A 12,864-nucleotide genomic window follows, 5' to 3' on the forward strand; every position below is an offset into this window, starting at 1 on the left:
TTTTTAATTGAATGTATTTTATCTAGTCTGTGTATTATTATAACGTTGTTTGTAATGGACCCTGAGTCTGCTTATGTAACAGTTTTTATTAACCCTTCTCGCATTATAAAGTGGATCTTACAGACGTTTTTAAGTCATGTTTTTCAATGTAACACATGCCTAAGCAGAAATGAAGAAAATGAATCGTTCTTCTCGGTTGCTCTGGGTGACGCTGCGTCTCCATGGCTGCAGCCAGTGGAATCACCGCGCGCACGTACACGCCACACACAGCGCTACACGCTCACTGAATCACATGGAGCTACTCTGACAAATCTGTGAGTATGAAAAAGCTGTATGAAAATGTTCATGTAGTCATCTACCGATCTGTATGTTTGAACTATGTGTTTGACAGAGTTTTGTAAATCAGTTGTGCACGAATTGCAATTCACGAGTTATATTTTTAAAGGCGGGCAGTTTGCGCTGAACGAATATTTTGTGTAGTTTTGGGTCTGTTATGGTCAATAACTTGTCAAAATTGCATCATATCTTATGCATACCAGATGATGACCTACATATATCGTTTGAATATGATTTTGCGTTATTTGTAAAGTTTATTTGTTGAAGAAATTACTCGTATGTTACCGGCGTTTTCAGAACAAAAGCGATGCGGTGCTGCTAATCCGCTAGCGCGCTGCTAACAGTGTATGTCCTGGCATTTCCCTCACACAACAGCGATTATGCTTTTGCCTTTATATGTTGTATGTTTTAATAAACATAACAGCCCGGAAAATAAGTGTAGTTTCTTTTCGTGCACTTACTCGCTGTGTGCACGGACAAAGAAACAGCTGGGCGCGCATCAGCATCCATCACATAGCGATGTAATGAAAAGTAAACGAAAGACATTTAACTTTGTTGCACATGAGTGTTGGCTCAGTTGATCATTGTTGGTTAATTTAGTTTTAGTCGTATTTTAACAAAGTCAACAGGTTGGAATTGAGCTCGGTTCGTGTGTCTAATCCAGTGTGTGTGGTCCCTTTGTCTATCCATCTCTGGGCGCTGAAGTCTTGCAACATTTACTATGGATGCAGCGGTGTATGATTTGCATGGGAGCGGTAATATTTGTGTCACCTGAGCTTCCTGATGTTTTAGTTATGGTGTTTGTGTTTCAGGATGACATGTTCACAGATTAAGAGATCTCTCATCGCAGATTATCTCAAGTTCATGTTTCAGTTTCTGATTACAGCCGTGAGATGACTGTTGCAGAAAAATGCTGGAGACATAAAGCTGTCTTTGTTGAGATGTGATCTGTGTGAACCATTTGCTCAAGAATTCAAGCTCTTTTAAGTGCTTTATTGTGTGTTGTTGGATTTGGCATGCAAGCAGCATTTTGACAGAAATGTGATTTATGTTCCACGTACGATCCTATAAAGTTTTATGCAACAACTAGAGAACATTTCATCTACATACATTTGCAGAAGTGTTGAAAGAATGTATGGTTTACTTTTCTGTATGTGTCACAAAAATGAACGTAGAGACATTATGCATGGCTTGCTTTAACATTAATGTTTATTCATTTTATCAAAGGCAAAGCGAAAAAAAAGGATCTTTCTGCTTTTTCTGATTATTGACCATATATGGTCTTTTTCCTACGCACCTATTACTAATTGTTGACTGATTGTATCAAAGGCAAATAGAAAAATCTTTTAAAGATTTTGTTTTATGTATGGCTTATACACAAGGCTGTGAGTTGAGAAATGATCTTGATAAAGTCGACAGACACTCCTAGAAACTAAGTTTATGGCTCTTGTATTTAGCCGCAGGTGTTATAGGAATGCTGTTGTCTCTTAACTTGTGGTGTTCCTGGGAATCATTTTCAGCAAGTTACATAGAAATGTATCCTATAACCTTTGCTGTTTATCAACAAGCCTTTTAACCAATCCACATTTTGTGGTTATTTGTTTCCTTTACCTGTCCATTTAAGCAAACAAACAAGCCTAGCATTGTATTTGTCATGTTTGCAACTGTAGTCCCAACACCACCTTTGCTACATGTACAGTGGAAATGCCCTAGGTGCAGGCCGGGAGGTTAAGCCCATCTCTAATCACTAATGCAGGAAGGGTTAAGCGGGATGGGTTTCCTCCTACCTGTCGTGCACCCACCCACCCTGACGCCCCATCCACTGTTTGCATTGGAATGTTGGAAGAGTTTCTTTTGGCTTTGTTTGCTGAAGTTTAATAAATGACGAAAGCTGCCACCATGGGGCAAGGGGTGGCTTCCTCTATAGCAAGTGAGTTACTCCCCTTTTATTAGGAAAAAGTGAGCAAAGCGGGAAGCCCTTTAAAATGGAGAGAGAATAAAGGGGTGGGGGTGTTTTGTTTGTATGTTTATATTTTACAGTATTCCATCACCTTTGCCTCTCTTTTTTTGTTTCCCATTTCAACAGATGCAGTAGTTTGTATTTTTATAAGAAGGTTTTGTTCTGTTATTCAACCAGTAAGGCGGTCTAAAGTCTAATCAAAGTAAACGGCTCCATTCGAGGAAAGTCAGCCCCTAAGGGTATGTGACATTTACCCAGCATGCACTGATCTAAAGCCTGCTGCTGGGAATTCCTCCCTGAGAAGAGCGTCTTAGAAACCTGTTACTTAATGCTACAGAATAGCAGTACTTTCATAGCAGAAATAAACCATAGGGGCCTAAGCAAGGCCGTCCCAATTCAGTTCTGCCTGTCAATCAAAGTGGCCTCATCTGACTTTACCGATGCCTGGCAGTTCCTGGCTGCCTGCCAGTCATATAGAGAGGCAAAAAGGGGAAGAACGTATCAGAGTTGTGCACTGTTGCCAAATAAAGGGTTATGTTGCGATTCCCAATGGAGCCGTTCTCCCTGTTCCCTCAAACTGGTATTTAGGGTCATTCATTGGATTCAGAAAGCCCAATTCAGTCATGGTTGATGGTGGCATACAGTGTGTACATTAATGTATTAAACGAACGCATTTTACTTTAAACATTTGAACTTGACTCGTGACCTTACTGAGAGCCTGCCACAGTTTGTCTTCTGTCTGGTAGTGGATATGTCCTCATTTTAGATTTTGATGTTTAAAAAAAAGAAATTGAGATGTAGGTCACACTAGCAAAGAAAGTTTGTAATGCGTCAGCTAGTGTTTATAGCTACAATGGTGGTTAGAGCAAATGACGGCTCTGAATGTTAAGTTTATCTTTTTGGGTTGTAAGGTCTTACAACGAGTTGTCCTTCATTGTCATTAAGTTTAGATATTTTAGCGGCTTGTTTTTTAGAATGTTGTGTTAAGTTGACTGTATGACATGCTTAATTTTTGTTTGTTTGTACAGGTTTGCTTTTACACTTTCTATCCAAAATCATTATCTGACTGCATCCTTAATCTAGATATTAAGAGTTAACCCTAGTTTATTTAGATTTAAGCATGATTTAAAGTTCTGCGTTTTGCATCTCTTCATATGTTTATTACAATGACTGTTAATATTATGGGTCAATTATGTATGAGATTTTCTATAATCCATCCTGCAGTTCCTTGGCTGATGATGTGCTGGACATCTCATATCTGTATGTTTGTTGTGACTGTCACTGCATGAGCTTCTTGACAAAAACATAAAGAGTCAGGATGGGGAAACGGAAGCTTACTAGAGAAAGAGAGAGAGAGAGAGAGAGAGCGCAAGCTGGTGTCAAAATCCCATAGGATTTCTTGTGGACAGTGGGGGTCTGGCGATAAATTGCAACACACACTAATATATATATATATATATGTCTCATCGATTTTGAATCGCAAAGGTGATTTTATGCACAGCTCTTTCATGTATTATGGCTCTTTGATCAGTAGGAAATCCTTAACAATCTAAAATCACTGAGTTTGAGTCATTTATAACATGCATTTGAAAAAGCAAAACACTCGTCCGTAATCATTATAAATATTCTTTATTATCATGAAAATACCTGAAAAGGTTAAAGAACAGCAATATAAATATGCTTTTAGGCATTTCTTGGAGATGCATGTGTAAATGGTACTTTTTCGGTGGCGCATATTAAGTTTCTGCACGAGAGTGCCCTTTGGCTTTTGGATGTAGCGGCATTTCACCATAATTCATGAAGAACCACAGCAAGCAAATCGCACGATTTATCATTACACTAGGGCTGGGTATCGATTCAGATGTTCCAGATCGATTAGATTCACAGGCTACCAAATCGATTCTGTTTCGATTCTCAATACGATTCCAATTCTCGGGTCGGTTTTTATACTCGATTGTCGACAGCAGTTTACAAGTGGGTAATTAATAAAAAGAAATTATTTAAAAGCCACAACACTAGCGTCGTCGTCTTGCTTGCGAAATCTAAAATGCTTTTATACCTCTGACTTTTTCTGTGAAAGTGGCATGAACGTCGACGAAGCATCTGAAACTGCCATTTTAAGCACTGAATGAATGAATGACAGGCATGCCACTCACTCCTTGGTAACATCGCGCAGTGTAAAAAAGAGGGTGACATCTATTGGCGAAGACTAGTAACTAGATTAACGTTAATCTTACGTTCAATATTTGCGGAAATAAATATAAAAAAAATAGATTCCTGGCCTTGAGAATCAATGTTGAATCGACCATGTAAAAAACCCTGATTAATGAAAAAAAAATGTATTTTTTTGCCCAGCCCTACATTGCACCCCGTTAGTATAGAGCAGGGGTAGGCATTGTCGGTCATGGAGTGCTGATGTCCTGCAGATTTTAGCTTCAACCCTGATAAAATCTTGCCTACCTGTAGTTTTCAGGTGACTCCTTAGACCTTGATTGCTTGTTCAGGTGTGCTTGATTATAGCTAGAGCTAAACTCTGCAGGACATCGGCACTCCAGGACCGATGTGCCTGCCCCTGGTATAGAGGGACAATGAAGGGAAATGCATCCTGTGGGAAGTCCATCCCGTAGAGTTTTGCTGTATCTGCCATTGTGGGAATCGATCTCTGCGAACATAATTTGCATTCACGCTAGAGCAGAGCTTGCTACCAGTCACAAAAACAAACTGTGTGGTGGTCTGCAGGGCTATTGGAAAGCCCCTACGTTTTAGTATTAACTATTGTTATCGTTGCTTTGGTGGTTTTGATATTATGCAATATCATGAGAGAATTTCCAGGGGACTGAGAAACCTCACTATAGTTTTATTTCTCATGTGGTTTTTCTCATGTGGAGATGTATGTTGTGCATGTCAGACAGCTGAGTTCAGTATGTTATGTATGTTAGGCAGCTAATTGCAGTACACACAAAGTATTTTTGCGTCATGCTGTGCTCACATGCAAATTGTTTATATATAAATCAATTTAAAATCTAAACAAATATCTAATTATGCATTAGCAGCTGTGGCCAAAAATTGCTGCCCTGGAACCATGGGTAGTTTCTGATAATGTTAGTGTTTATACTGATCCATCCAGAGTGTGTGCATGCACGCAGACAGACCTATGATATAAACGGATCAGTGTATGATCGGTTCTTGCTTCCTTATACAGTATGTAAAAAACAATATGTTAACAGGGTATGTGAGAATACATGGAAAAGATAACCCACTGAGATTGTGTAATGTTTCTTGAATATATTTAAACTACTCGCATATTCATCAGAGTATACTGCGACAATAGCTGTGTTTCCATCCAAACATGAAGTAAATCTTTTCAAAGTGTACAAAAACAGGAAAGAAATCTAATGTGAAATATAGCTGCAAGCAGCAATGGCGGGCCCTCGCACGTTTTTTTACCGCTACACGATGCGTCCGAGAAAACGATGCCCGGTGGGCAAGGGCATCAAGTGGGTAAACATCAGTGGGCTATTTAATGTTGTTACTGAGCCATTTGGGGACTGTAGGTAAAAGAAAAACGCCACATTTTAGACAAATGGGGGCGCTAGTGAGCCACTAAAGAGACACGCCTTTGCCTGACCTATTTGTCCACTCTGAACAGCCGACAACTCTGATGTGTGTGCCAACGTTTAGGTTAATCTAAGCACGCCAAGAGTCCTAAATATGCCTGAAATAAAAGTAAAGTTTGTGGCGTTGCCATGGGAACAGCGTTCAAGATATCAAAAATCCGTTCACAATTTATCATCTACAATGTCTCGGCATCATGTTGACCACTTTTGGTGTCAATTGCATGATTATTCTAGAAGGAGTATTTAAAAGAAAATCGGCGTCAACTTAAAGGCTTAAATAAGCCTTTAAAATGAAAGTAAAGTTTGACGCGTTGCCATGGGAACAGCGTTTGAGATATCAAAAATCCCTTCACAATTTATCATCTACAATGTCTCGGCATCATGTTGACCACTTCTGGTGTCAATCGCATGAATATTCTAGAAGGAGTATTTAAAAGAACATCGGCGTGAACTTAAAGGCTTAAATAAGCCTTTAAAATGAAAGTAAAGTTTGACGCGTTGCCATGGGAACAGCGTTCGAGATATCAAAAATCCCTTCACAATTTATCATCTACAATGTCTTGGCATCATGTTGACCACTTCTGGTGTCAATCGCATGAATATTCTAGAAGGAGTATTTAAAAGAACATCGGCGTGAACTTAAAGGCTTAATTAAACCTTTAAAATGAAAGTAAAATTTGACGCGTTGTCATGGGAACAGCGTTCGAGATATCAAAAATCCCTTCGCAATTTATCATCTACAATGTCTCGACATCATGTTGACCACTTCTGGTGTCAATCTCATGAATATTCTAGAAGGAGTATTTAAAAGAACATCGGCGTCAACTTAAAGGCTTAAATAAGCCTTTAAAATAAAAGTAAAGTTTGACGCGTTGCCATGGGAAACGCGTTTGAGATATCAAAAATCCCTTTGCAATTTATCATCTACTATGTCTCCGCATCATGTTGACCACTTCTGGTGTCAATCGCATGAATATTCTAGAAGGAGTATTTAAAAGAACATCGGCGTGAATTTAAAGGCTTAAATAAGCCTTTAAAATGAAAGTAAAGTTTGACGCGTTGCCATGTGAACAGCGTTTGAGATATCAAAAATCCCTTCACAATTTATCATCTACAATGTCTCAGCATTATGTTGACCACTTCTGGAGTCAATCACATTATTTCCCCAGGAGGAGTATTTAAAAGTTTACCACATGCAGCTGTAAGGTTTAAATATGCCTTAAAAATGAAAGTAAAGTTTGACAGGTTGCCATGGGAACAGCGTTCGAGATATCAAAAATCCCTTCGCAATTTATCATCTACAATGTCTTGGCATCATGTTGACCACTTTTGGTGTCAATCGCATAAACATTGTAGGAGGAGTATTTAAAAGAACATCGCATGGAACTGTCAAAAAAATCCACCTTTGTGACTGACACACTTCCTGGCGCCTGGTGGTGGCGCTATACCCGGGAGTCACAATAGGCACATCGATGCGATCGGAATCTTCAGACGAACAAACACACCGCGTGTCATCACAATAAGACATTTTTTGCCTTTGATATTAGACACTTCCTGTTTCTCTGATGTCGCCATAAATTTGTCGCCTCGCCATGGCAACACCGTTCGAGATATCAAAAATCCCTTCGCAATTTAGCAAGTCCAATGTCTCGACATCATGTTCACCACGTTTGGTGTCAATCGCATGCATCCTCTAGGAGGAGTATTTAAAAGTTCAACGCTTGCATTTTTTAAACAATCCAAAATAGCCGACTTCCTGTTGGGCGGAGCTTAAATGTTAGAGGGCGAAAGTTGTTCGGGTCGATGAGATCTATATGCGTACCAACTCTCGTACATGTGCGTACATGTTTGCCCGATCTGCGCAACAATGTTTGTTTTTGCATTACAGGGGGCGCTACAGAGCCCCCGTGCCACGCCCGTGTTCCAGCCTTTGCCAGGTCGCAATGACGGACGACTTTGACGTGTGTGCCAAATTGCAAGAGTTTTCGAGTATGTTTAGGCACCCAAAAGGGCCAAAAGTGTTAAAAAAAAAAAAAATAAAAATAAAAAAAAAAAAAAAAAAATAATAATCCGAGCAAAAACAATAGGGCTTCGCACCATTCGGTGCAGGCCATTCTGGCCTGCTCCTCGGTGCTCGGGCCCTAATTAGGTGCGTTTCCATCTAGCTCTTTTAGTGGATAACGGTGGTATTGGTAATGAATAACCAACAGTAAACAAAGCAAGGCAATAACCCGAACAGCTAAGCCGAGTGTAACAATAGGTCTGTGGTCAAGAACCCTGCGCTTTTTGTCAAAATAAAGTGTCCCCCCCAAAAAGCAAAAAACACCTCAAGAAAGATTTTTCCGTTATTCGTTTCTGATGCGATACTTAAAAACAAAATGGTAGAGAACCAATTTCTAATTGAGTACATTCTATCTCAATATGGGATTTTGGACACATCTTTATCGCTCCATCTCTTTCCTTTCGATTGAGTGACGGGTATCCCAAACAGTAATCTTATTTCTTATCTCTCAGGAAAACATTTGAGCTTGGGAATGTTATTGCACAAGTAATTGACATATCTAAACAAATTAGATATTTTTGCTCCAGCAAAACATCTTGAATCTCCCAGAAGCAGTCTTTGTATTCTGAAGCAACATACATTACCATTAAATGTTATTTTAAGATGCCATTCTTCATGTCATTCTTGCCGTTACTGCTCTGAAATGGAGAGTCAGCCTATTAGTTTCTTCGAAATCTGAACACCTTTAATGAGAATTCTGCAGTGATATCCTATCCACATATACACAAAGTGACTGAGGATGTTTACAAACATGGAACTGATTCCTGGGATTTTAGCTCCTCATGTCAACTGTGGCACATAATGGTTCTTGACCTTTTGGTGTGTGGGCTTGATCCTCATTTATTGACTGCAGACATGAGACTCTCAGGCGGGTCCAGTGTCTTTCACGTCGATTCTGGAGTACTAGGGGATAGTGTGAAATATTTGAGTACAGGCTGAGTGGCAGGAGACAGATGGGGTGTCACTGGATTCTTCCTTTCTAAAGGAGAAGGCCTGAAGAAGTAGGACATGATCTTAAAGGCACACTCGGAGGGGCTTGTTGAAACCTTTTTAAAGTTGGAAGATAACCTGGGATATGTTTTATAGACAATATAGCATTAACAATAATATGACTATTTTCAGTTATACTTGTCAGATAGATGAGCGGCTAGTATATGCTCCTATAAACTGATGCACATCAGGCAGGAAGGACTTTGCCTTGCTGTCGTCTGGCACCTAGAAGTTTCAGTAGATAGGAATCAGAAAACCAAACCAACATGCATGTACCACGGCTTCTATCTCTCCTACCCCCAAACTATGAACTCACACAAGAAATTAAAGAGAGGCCTATTGAAGGTGAGATGTATTGCAAAAATGTAGCTCAAATATGTGGTCGGATTATCCCCTTGGCAAACCACCATGAGCAGCGCAGTTTGAAGCACCACTCAGATGTTTTTTAACTGTAATTCACTAGACCTCCTTAAATATATAAAAAAAACCTATATAGGGTAATTTAAAAAAAATTGTTACAGAGATAAACTCCATATCTAATGAGACAGAAATGTACGTAGTGGGCAGCTTACTAGGTTTTAGAACAGAAGTGAAGTTTTGCTATGACTTTTATCAGCTATAGATGCTGTAGATAGCAGTTTTGAAGACTCATAATATCATCTTGAAAGTAATGAATTTGGGGCAGTTAGTACGTTGAGTATGCATGCAATCTTTTCCTTTTAGTTAGAATTGACCTGTTCCAGAACTTGCTTGAATGAGCTGATTTGTCTTTAGATGGGTCATGTGACTGGAAAGCAGATGATGATGATCTCAGTGTTCTTACAGGGATTACGACATTGCTCATACCACTCCTCTGATTTGATAGGGACACCAGGTACTGCAGGTCAGAAAGAATCATCTAGACCAGTGGTTCTCAATCCTGGTCCTGGAGGCCCACTGCTCTGCACATTTTGTATGTCTCTCTTATCTGATGGACAATAAGATATCTGCTAATGAGCTGATGATTTGAATCAGCTGTGTTAAACAAGGGAGACATACAAAATGTGCAGAGCAGTGGGCCTCCAGGACCAGGATTGAGAACCACTGATCTAGACCCACAGTTTAATTCGGCATAGTCTTGTGTAGCCAGATATATCTCAAATGTACAGAAAACACAAAGATAAATAGCAGATGTACACTCACCTAAAGGATTATTAGGAACACCACACTAATACTGTGTTTGACCCCCTTTCGCCTTCAGAACTGCCTTAATTCTACGTGGCATTGATTCAACAAGGTGCTGAAAGCATTTTTTAGAAATGTTGGCCCATATTGATAGGATAGCATCTTGCAGTTGATGAAGATTTGTGGGATACACATCCAGGGCACAAAGCTCCCATTCCACCACATCCCAAAGATGATCTATTGGGTTGAGATCTGGTGACTGTTGGGGCCATTTTAGTACAGTGAACTCATTGTCATGTTCGAGAAACCAATTTGAAATTATTCGAGCTTTGTGACATGGTGCATTATGCTGCTAGAAGTAGCCATCAGAGGATGGGTACATGGTGGTCATAAAGGCATGGACATGGTCAGAAACAATGCTCAGGTAGGCCGTGGCATCTAAATGATGCCCAATTGGCACTAAGGAGCCTAAAGTGTGCCAAGAAAACATCCCCAACACCATTACACCACCACCACCAGCCTGCACAGTGGTAACAAGGCATGATGGATCCATGTTCTCATTCTGTTTACGCCAAATTCTGAATCTACCATCTGAATGTCTCAACAGAAATCGAGACTCATCAGACCAGGCAACATTTTTCCAGTCTTTAACGGTCCAATTTTGGTGAGCTCGTGCAAATTGTAGCCTCTTTTTCCTATTTGTAGTGGAGATGAATGGTACCCGGTGGGGTCTTCTTCTGTTGTAGCCCATCCGCCTCAAGGTTGTGCGGGTTGTGGCTTCACAAATGCTTTGCTGCATACCTCCGTTGTAACGAGTGGTTATTTCAGTCAAAGTTGCTCTTCTGTCAACTTGAGTCAGTCGGCCCATTCTCCTCTGACCTCTAGCATCAACAAGGCATTTTCACCCACTGGACTGCCGCATACTGGATGTTTTTCCCTTTTCACATCATTCTTTGTAAACCCTAGAAATGGTAGTGCGTGAAAATCCCAGTAACTGAGCAGATTGTGAAATACTCAGACCGGCCCGTCTTGCACCAACAACCATGCCATGCTCAAAATTGCTTAAATCACCTTTCTTTCCCATTCTGACATTCAGTTTGGAGTTCAGGAAATTGTCTTGACCAGGACCACACCCCTTAATGCATTGAAGCAAATGCCATGTGATTGGTTGATTAGATTATTGCATTAATGAGAAATTGAACAGGTGTTCCTAATAATCCTTTAGGTGAGTGTATATACTGTTACAGTACACAAAAAATCTGTGTGTGTTCAAGGAGTTATACCTATCACCCCTCTCCCCTGGAAACACCTCTTAGATTGTTTTTGGTATTTTTGTACTTAAATGTTATGAATTTTGTTTTACTATGATCACAGTAACTGATTTTCTCTCAATGTGATATTGCTTTATTATGTAGTGATCTAAATAATGGTTTTATCAACGTTTGTTTGTCTTTATGCTGTAACTGAGTTTTTAATCCAGCGTTCCCTGTGGTTTTGCGAATAGCATGCTAATAGATACTAGCTTACGCTAGTCTGTTTAAAGCAGTCAGCCCTGTAATTATGTTGTGTACATTTGTCCTTTAAGTTCTTCCTTAAGTGTTTCTAATGCCTGGTAACAAATAGCACTACATACTAACATGCAAACTAGCAACGTGTGTTAGCATGCACTTGCTTCACATGCATTAGTGAAGTCTCCCAAGTATTTATGCATGCTCAAAGTTAAGTGTGACCACATCCTAACTCGAAAAACAGTATACACTCCTGTCAGTGGAGTCAGTCTTGCTCTAACTAGCATACATGTTTGTTTTGGTCGTGACCTTAGAGCGAAACATGATCTTTGCATGCTTTCAAAGGTAATTGTCACTCTTTTTTACAGTCTGCAGTTTTTAAATAACTAAGGACACTCTGGTCCTCACTCGATGTTCCTGTATGTTAACTTCTAGAGAATTACGATATAGTCATGGGTTAGATTCAGAGAAAACAAATACTGCACAGTTACTGTGGATAAGCTTACTTTAGATAAGAGCATTTTTTGAATCATTCAATATAAATGAACTGCAAACAACCATTTATGCAACAATTTGGAAAGTTTTACAATAATTAAACAAATCTCAACATTCATTTTTAGCCAATTTTTATTTGGATACCCTGAGCGCAGTTACCACACAATTTGGGTGTCTGCATGTTGCCGGCACATTGCAGTTATTCCCAAACACCTCTTGCCCTGGAGATATCTTTCTGAATTTCAAGTTGCCATTTGAGAAAGAATTTGATCTCCCTGCAAAAGTCATGTTTAGAAAATCTGTATGATAAACCTTAATTTATTAAGAATTGAATACATATAACTAATGTAATAAATGTATTGTTGTGTTGTTAATATTTATACTTTGGTAAATGTTGCATCATGGCATACTGTTCTTTAAAATCTCCTGTTAAGCAAGCTTTCAAACGTATAGGGATGAGACCCAATAGCTCTTAGGAATCTTTGCTCAAATGCCCAAACTTATACAGTTACATGGTAATAAAATGCATGTATGATTGATTGTGTTCTTCCAGCAAATTGTTTATGTTGTAAAAGGTAAACCATTCTAAATAGCTTGTTTTCAGAGGATGCTCATGTTTCAAAACAAGTACGCAGTTATTTAAACCTCTCTAACTCTCTTCATTTTGGATCTGGCTAAATTTATTAGGCAACAGCTAACTGAGGTATATTTAGAACACAGGTGGCCGTGAGA

General features: G+C 39.4%; 1 protein-coding gene across 1 annotated transcript in view; it reads left to right on the top strand.

The window, feature by feature from the left end:
- Positions 1–255: 255 nt before the first annotated feature.
- The window catches only part of ptp4a3b (protein tyrosine phosphatase 4A3b), a 37,977-nt gene continuing 25,368 nt past the window's right edge, over positions 256–12,864 (top strand). The window contains exon 1 of the mRNA XM_065245376.2: positions 256–314. The gene's annotated coding sequence lies outside the window, so the exon portion shown is untranslated. The remainder of the gene's footprint in view (positions 315–12,864) is intronic.

This window comes from Paramisgurnus dabryanus, chromosome 13 (genome assembly GCF_030506205.2).
Source record: "Paramisgurnus dabryanus chromosome 13, PD_genome_1.1, whole genome shotgun sequence".
Lineage (NCBI taxonomy): Eukaryota > Metazoa > Chordata > Actinopteri > Cypriniformes > Cobitidae > Paramisgurnus > Paramisgurnus dabryanus.